Source organism: Amblyomma maculatum, chromosome 8, assembly GCF_055883805.1.
Source record: "Amblyomma maculatum isolate TAMU_Amacu chromosome 8, ASM5588380v1, whole genome shotgun sequence".
In the NCBI taxonomy this organism is placed as follows: domain Eukaryota; kingdom Metazoa; phylum Arthropoda; class Arachnida; order Ixodida; family Ixodidae; genus Amblyomma; species Amblyomma maculatum.
Window position 1 is genome coordinate 126,305,227 of NC_139351.1, and position 8,262 is coordinate 126,313,488.

General features: G+C 49.6%; 1 long non-coding RNA gene across 1 annotated transcript in view; it reads right to left on the reverse strand.

Annotated features, from left to right (window-relative positions):
* LOC146182503 (uncharacterized) overlaps nucleotides 1–7,739 on the reverse strand; it is a 58,238-nt gene extending 50,499 nt beyond the window's left edge. Inside the window, exon 1 of the long non-coding RNA XR_014700064.1 lies at nucleotides 7,363–7,739. This is a non-coding gene — a long non-coding RNA (uncharacterized LOC146182503). The remainder of the gene's footprint in view (nucleotides 1–7,362) is intronic.
* Nucleotides 7,740–8,262: the final 523 nt, after the last annotated feature.

An 8,262-nucleotide genomic window follows, 5' to 3' on the forward strand; every position in this document is an offset into this window, starting at 1 on the left:
GCTCGACTGCTGACCCGAGAGACCAGGGTTTGATCCTGGGCGCGGCGGCTGCGTTCCGAGAAACGCAAGGCACCTGCTTGCTGTGCGGTGCCAGTGCACATTAAAGAAACTGGTGTAGTTGAAATTCTCCAGAGCCCTCAGGTACGGCAACCCCTCATAGCCTTAGTAAATTTGAAACGTTGAAGGGTATAGGCCGTATTCAATCTCTAAGCTGACTCACCCCGACTTCCTCTCTTCGCTCCGCCTACCGTAGTGCCTTGGCTCCGGTAGATGACGTCGCTACATCCGGCCAATTCTTTAGCAGTAACGCGACCGCCGACAGCGCGGCGCTGCTGCGCTGGAAGACGCAGCTAGGGGATGAAAAAGCAAGCGAGGAAAATGGCATGCTCACAAATCGTGCTGCTACCGTGGTTCTCGTCTGCTAGGTAGTTATTATTTGTGTAAATAAGTCCTTGCCGTAATCGGCTGGTGTGCATCGGTGCACCATGAAATCGCCATTTTTTACCCGCTGAATATAGCAAGAATAGCATCTGCAAAGAGCACACATTTGAGCAAACAACTTAACCCACCAAATAACTATTTGCGATCGTTACTTTCGGAACATATTATTGTCGAAGGCATTTAATTACCGGCACATGAATTACTTCCAAAAGATACTTTCTCAAGACAGTACTAACAAATGGAACAGGGGACAAGTACGTGTAGTACAATGGAACGTTACAATTTTTAACCAAACAAAGCCAAGAGCACACAGAAGATAGAACAAGCGCTCTAGTAGACGCACATGAAACTTTATTCGAGAGGTTGCTTCCGACGGAGCAGAACAGCAAAGCAGACGATACTCAAGCAGCATGATTACGCCTCCATGCTATTGCCCTCTCCCGATTGCCGCCTTGTTTCGGCTCATCGCCGCTGCCCCAGACAGTCTACTGTCGCGCAGTGCTGTTAAGAGTTGGCGGGGTGTACCTGCATACAGTTAAAGTACCTGCTGCTGACCTTCTTTAATAATAATAATAATAATAATAATAATAATAATAATAATAATAATAATAATAATAATAATTATAATAATAATAATAATAATAATAATAATAATAATAATAATAATAATAATAATAATAATAATAATAATAATTGGCTCACAGAAAGGGAAAGGCGCCGCTACCTGGCGAAAGTTGTTGTTATGGCTGTAGGAAGAAGGAAAAGAAAATGCACTGGCCTGCTACTGGCTCTGTAGCTGAACCACCTCGCTGCCTCGTGTAGACAGAAGAGAAAATAGAGAAGAAAGAAAAGGAAGAGGGGGAGAAAGACGCGCGCCGCTACAACGGCCGTCGTTCACCACCGAAGCGGTGGCGGGTGCAATGACGGCCTACAACAGATAAAAATTCTGTGGCAGGCTAGCCCCCGCCGCAGGCGGCGCTGACCTACCTGTCCCAGCCCCATCAGGGGAGTACTCATCCCAAATGTGACGCGCCCATGTCTATCAAGGTTGACGCATCGCACACTGCTCTCGGCGCAGTCTTGCAACAGTTCGTCGCTGGTGTCCGGCAGCCAATCCCCTTATTTTCCAAGAAGCTTGCGCCCCTGGGTGCCGCTACAGCACCTTCGGCCGAGAGCTGCTAGCAATATATTCAGCCGTGGAGCACTTCCGCTATTTTCTCGAAGGACGCACTTTTCATATCGTGACTGACCACAAACCTCTCACGTCTGCGCTGGCATCTAGCAGTTCCTCCTACGCTACTCGCGAAATCAGCCAGCACGCCTACATTTCCGAGTTTACCTGCGACATTCGTCACGTCAACGGCAAGTCGAACATTGTTCCCGATGCTCTTTCTCGCGCTGAAGTCATTGCGACGGGCAATGGACGGCCAGTCATCGACTGCACGGCTATGGCTGCTGCTCATAGAGTCGATGCCGAGCTGCAATTACGGCCTCGCACGCGCGACACGTCTCTGGTGCTGGAGGACGTCTTGCTCCCCGACCACGCCGTCCCTCTCCTTTGTGATACGTCGACCGGTCACCCTCGTCCCTACGTGCCTCCATCATACCACCAAACCATCTTTGATGCCCTACATTCTTTGGCCATCCTGGCATCCGCGCAACTCAGCGCCTCATCACGGCTCGTTATGTCTGGCCTTGCATCAAGAGAGAGAGACAGAGAGGAACAACTGTTTTGCCCCAGATGTCTTGAATTAGGGCAAGTGTGGCCCCCAAATGGGGGCGTCGACGTTCGCCGCTGGCCGCACCTCAGCTGTCTGCAAAGTAAAGTGCACCGACACACTGCGAATCCTCTTGGATCCTTCCCGTCTCCGGACGACCGCTTCAGCCACCTGCACGTTGATATTGTCGGTCCCCTTCCTCCCTGCGGGAACAACCGCCACCTGTTAACCTGCATTCACAGGTTCACGAGGTGGCCTGAAGCGATGCCCCTTCCGGACATGACGGTGGAGTCGATCGCAAGAGCGCTCATATCACACTCTGGATAAGCCACTACGGTGTTCCTTCCACCATTACGACTGATCATGGTCATCAGTTTGACTCAGCATTATTTTCTAACCTATCTCGGCTCCTAGGCGTCAACCACATTAAGACTACTTCTCACCACCCTATTTCGAACGGTATCATTGAACGTTTTCACCAACAGTTGAAAGCTTCACTTATGGCGTCCGCTTTCCCTGCGCGATGAATTGAGCGCCTACCCTTGTCCTGCTTGGTCTCTGCACCGCACTTCGCAGTGACTCTTCTACCTGCGCTGACGTTTGGCACTACTTTTCGTGTCCCTGGCAAGTTATTCGAGCCTTCGCCAGCCATGCCTGCTGACGTCACAGATTACGCCTGCCGTCTACGTAGCTCTATAGGCACTGTCGTGCCACCAAGGCAACGCCAGTATTCTCGTCGCATCCACGTCCCCTTCGACCTTCAACGGTGCACTCACGTCTCTGTTCGCCACGACGGCATACGTCCACCCTTACGGCCACCATACGATGGTCCGGTGCTCCGGCGTTGCACTTTCTACTGCACATCAACGGTGGGGAGGACCCGATCTCCGTTGACCGCCTTAAACCCGCCCACCTTTACTCAGGTGTCATCGCCAACTGCGCCACTACAAACCTTCCCGATCGTGGCAGTTCTCGCCGCGTACGATTCGCACACACAGCGCCTGCTTTTCATCATTCCACTTCGCTCATGGCTTCATCGCTAGAGGGGGGGGGGAGAGTTGTGGCATGCTATCGTGGTTTCGGCGCAAAAGAAAACGACATCCTCAGCACGCCTGCCAAGCACACGCCGGCCCATTCTTCGTGGCAGCAGGACTGAATGCCAGCTGTTCACTGTCCCGTTCCCGCCTGGCTCAGCGACTCCTGTGAAATATATTTGTGGAAACCCGACGACACATGTATATCTGTGGTTCATCTCCACACTCGTATACACTGATGATTACATGAGAAAGGTTTTCAGTTTGATATCGCGCCGTCCACAGTTCATGCCTCTTTCAAATATCCCCATTTATAATTGTCTTTCAAAGTGGCATCCAGTTAGCGGAACATATGTGTTGCATTAGAAGTGTTCCAGCTTAAAAACATCACCAATCTCGCTTACTTCATGCGTAGGCAAAGTAATGAAACACGCATTCCTCAATCGAGTAAACACCCATCTCGAACTAACAGGTGCCTATACTCACACACCGTCATCAGGTTTCGGCCTCATCTCTTGATGCAGAGCGCTCGGACTCGACCTCAAAAGCGCATTCGACACGGTCGCCCATTCGGCGATTCTGGCCAAAATCTCGCGAGTGAACCTCTGCAAAAGAGCCTGTAATTACGTAAAAGACTTTCCCGCCAACAGAAACGCGCTGCTCGTAGCGGGAGATATCAGGTTTGAGGAGAAAACGCTCGGAAGCAGCGGCACCCCGCAATGGTCCGGTTATTTCGCCCATGATTTTGAACCTGGTAACGATTGGCCTTGCGCAGAAGCTCAAAAAAGTAGAAATCGTGCATCACACAACCTACGCCGTCAATATCACGACCTCGGTCGACTGTGGCAGTGACGGCTAGCTCGAATATTTGCTACAGGAAGCGACAGATGTCGCAGAAAAATACCTGAGTAATACAGGGCTCCGCTGCTCGCCCAAGAAGTCAGAGCTCCTGCTGTACCACCCCACGCAGAAGGGACGACCATCCAGAGGATCGAAAAAGACATAATGTGAAGAAATCAGGTTAAACATGAGTCACGATTGTAATATCCCCATAGAGATAAAAAAAATCTAATGGCCAGAGAATACAACGGCGTAAACGGCACGACGGTCAGTAATCTTATATACACAAGACTGCTAATGCAATGAGAATATTAAAAAGAGTCACTAATAGGAGAAGTGGCATGAGTGAAGAGAGCCTGATACGACTCGTGCACTCTTTTGCATATGCCACATATTCTACATGGATGCCTTTCACAATTGCTCCAAGGTGGAGAATAACAATATAGAGATAATTATACGGAGAGAATACAAGAAGGCGCTTGGACTGCCAGATTCGACTAGCACAGAGCTCCTGCTACAATTAGGATTCCACAACACGTTAGATGAGCCTGCAAAAGCGCAGCACATATCGCAGCTAGAAAGACTAACGACCACCGCGGCTGGAAGACACATACTCGAGCGGCTTGGCATTGGCTACCACCGTCAACACGGGTAGAAAGAAATTATCCCGCGGAACGTCAAGAACGCACAAGTACAGAGAAACGTACACCCGACGTATAATCAAGGCAGAAGACAAGTCAGAGCCGCGGGCCTGCTGCGGAACTAAGGAAAAGCGAGGGAAGCGCGCTTCGTTTACGTACGCTGACGAGAATCAAGACGATCGACGATACGCTGTCGCGGTCGTCGACATTGTCGGAACGCTTGTCCGCTCCATCAGCGTAAAGTCCTGACACGCTGAAGTGGCCGAAGTATTAGCCATAACTGATCCCGATTGCGGGGTCGTTGAAAGCGACTCGCACACGGCCATAAAGAATTACGCCAAGGGGAGAATATCCGCGGAAGCCTGTCGAATAATAAACTCTCACCGGACAAGGCCGAGCTAGTTTGGCTCCCGGCACATATGGGGAACGCCTCTACGCATCTCACGAACCTCAACGAAGTCGCTCACTCCGTAGCACGAGGTCTCGCATACCGTGCAGGAAAGAGTCATGACGAAGACACGGGGAGAGAGAGAGGCTGACGAGCTTTAATGACTTAACCAAAGCTTATCTGGCCCGCCGAACCTTCCCTCTGCCTAGCAGTAAACTATGAAGAGCTCAGGCAGTCGCCAGGAGGCGATTACAAACAAATACATACCCTAACCCGCTGCAGTACTACAGGATTTACTCCAAAATACATGCCACCAACACATGCAAGCTCTGCAAGACAAACATAGCAACACTTTAACACGCACTCTGGGAGTGCAAGGCACAATTGACTGGCGTTAATCCCGAAATCCTCTCGCCGAGGTGGTCCTTCGCTCTGCGCAGCTCCAGCCTCAACGACCAACTCGGGGCCGTCCAGCAGGTCCTCGTGGCGGCGAAGAGACCAGGGCCCGTATTCCGAGTTTGCGTCGTTATCGAAGTGTCGCTAGCTCACGTGACTTCGAGTCATCTGATTGGTCAAAACGCCGGAACTGGGTGCTGCCTCTACGGAACCGGAAGAGTTGTCAACGTCATGTGTCGGTGTTTCCTCCACCAATCAGCTGCCTTGAAGTCGGGGAGACAGCGACACTTTCGATAACGACGCAAACTCGGAATACGCGCCCAGATTTCAAACTAGGCCCAGTCGCGTTAAACCCTGCCGGACACCAAATAAAGTTATTCCTCCCGAAAGCATGAACCAAATAGTCCGGGAACAAATGTTCATATTTGTCTCATTGAAATTTAAAATTGGAAGCCTCAATAATCAATCATAATTAAGTGGTGACGCCAAGTAGGTAAGAAAGCGTATGAAGATTTTTAAAAGAGGCAAATTATCTCGGTCATTGTCCACAATAAAAAAAACCGCTTTGCGGTGCGCGGCTCGAAAGGCGGTTAAAGGAATGCCGAGCACTTCTTGGCACAACCACTCAGTGCGAAATCATGCGGTGACAAGTATCCTTGACGCGATAACGGAACATCCTCGTGACGTCCCGGACGTATTTTTTTTTTCTTTTTTTTCTCAGCGCCAGCACATAGTTTCGGCAGTGAAAGGCGGAGCGGGCGGTGAATATCTTTCAGGTACACAGGCCGCGTTTCGCGATGCTGCGCAAAAAATAAATAAATAAATAAATAAATAAAAAGAAAAGCGGCCACTGTACACCAAGGAGTACTTCGTACGCACTCTGTCACGCGGAACACACCACTTGTGACCGCTCCCCAAACGCCTTCTTTTAACGGGGATTAACTGAGGCAGTTAATGCACAGGTAGTGCTTCAAGGGGCGACTGTAAATTGACGAACAAAGCTGAGGCAAGCGCAACCAGAACCGCGTCCACCGCACAGTCCGGCCGTTTATTAAAAATCGCCACAATCGCTGCATCATGTGGTTATCGCAATTATGTATATTTTTAGAAGTGGAAACACTGCACGCGGGGGAAATTCCAAAAATTCTGAAGTTCTGGAAATTCGGATTTGCTCGGGCACCGGGAAGTTGAACAGCCCTGCGTCGCTTGGAAAACTGAACGTCTCGCACGATTTGGTTCCTTCGGAATTGTAGGATTTATAATTAGTCTCAAAGCGACTCGGAATATGAGAGACGCCTTAGTAGAAGTCTTCGGAAATTTCGACCACCTGCGGTTTTTAAAGTGTGCTGACATCGCATAGTATACGGGCGCCTTGCTTTTTTTTTTTTTTTTTGCCTCTATTTAAAAGCGACCGTTGCGGCCTGAATTCGATCCTGCGTCATTGGGTTTAGTATTTGAGCGCCCTAACTTTGAGCCAGCGCGGCGGGGCACCCGGGGCAGCCTTCACCAAGAATACTTATTACTCGTTACGAAACATTCTGGTTTCCAGTACTAACGATATTCGAGCTCCTTACCTATCTCCCGTCACAGCCTTTTGTATACATTACAGCTCTCGCGCACGAAATCAATCCTATGCGGTAAGATGATCATTTCGCTCACAGATGAATGCAGTAATTTCTGAAATAGCGACACTGCCTTCGTTTGCACATGTCAAAGGCGTGCGGTTAGCACCCTTGGACATGCGACTTGGTGTTGCCTGCACCTTCCGCTCCTAGATTTTCGCATGTCCTCCAGGTTAACAAGAAGTAATTACAAGTATCTATGTTCTGAACTGACTAAAAGTTCGATGTATGCAACGTTCGCGAAGAAAGGGGGCAAAATTGGCCGATCGCCATCCCACTTACTGCGTTTGCGTCGGCGGCGAACAAGTTATGCGTCCAATTTCGCAGATGAGAACGCACATCCAAATAGGCCGAGGCTACATGTTGGCGTAAGTTCTTCCGTCCGCCATAGAAGAGGAGACCTGCTCTTGGCGCCGGTGGTCAGAAGATCAGCTGGCAAGAACTTGTTGGGCTTCGATTACATCTAGAAGGCGAAGCTGTAGCTATAGTCACGAATGATGTATTTGAGTTAGCAGTTATGATTGTATCAACATGGTCAATCAATGTCTGTTTTGGACAATTTGATGAGAAAACGTTTCGAAAGATGATGCTTGGTTGGCCGCCCACCGCGTCTTTGCAGCCTGTTAGGCCTAGTACAAATCCCTTGAAATTCAACGCGCAGGCCCACGATGTAGATAGTATAGTCTTTGGTTGGAATCGCCACGCGTCTCACCCACTTTGTTATCAGCGTCCCAGTTATCAAGTGATTGGCTGCTGCAAAGGCAGATAGAGATAGTATAGTCTTTGGTTGGAATCGCCACGAGTCTCATCCACTTTAAGTTATCAGCATCCCAGTTATCAAGTGATTGGCTGCTGCAAAGGTCGATATATTTAAAGGCAGAGCATCAGATATTTTTTGCCAGCCTCTGACAGTGCTTCGTCACGTGACCGGTATTTTGAACCAACGCGATCTTGTTCCGGCATTTCAAAAATACTTCAACTTTTCCGTTTCTTATATCATTTTACTTTTTTAGTTTTTCTTGTGGGAACGGCGAAAGATAGTGTGAAATGTGGATTTAATAGTTGATTGGAATGTCTAGCGCTGGCAGTAATTCGGGCACAGCAGGATCGGAATACCAGCCGCAGGGCACAGCTTCAGCGCGAGAGAGATGGGCGCCGGAGACCAGCGATGGTGATGGCGAT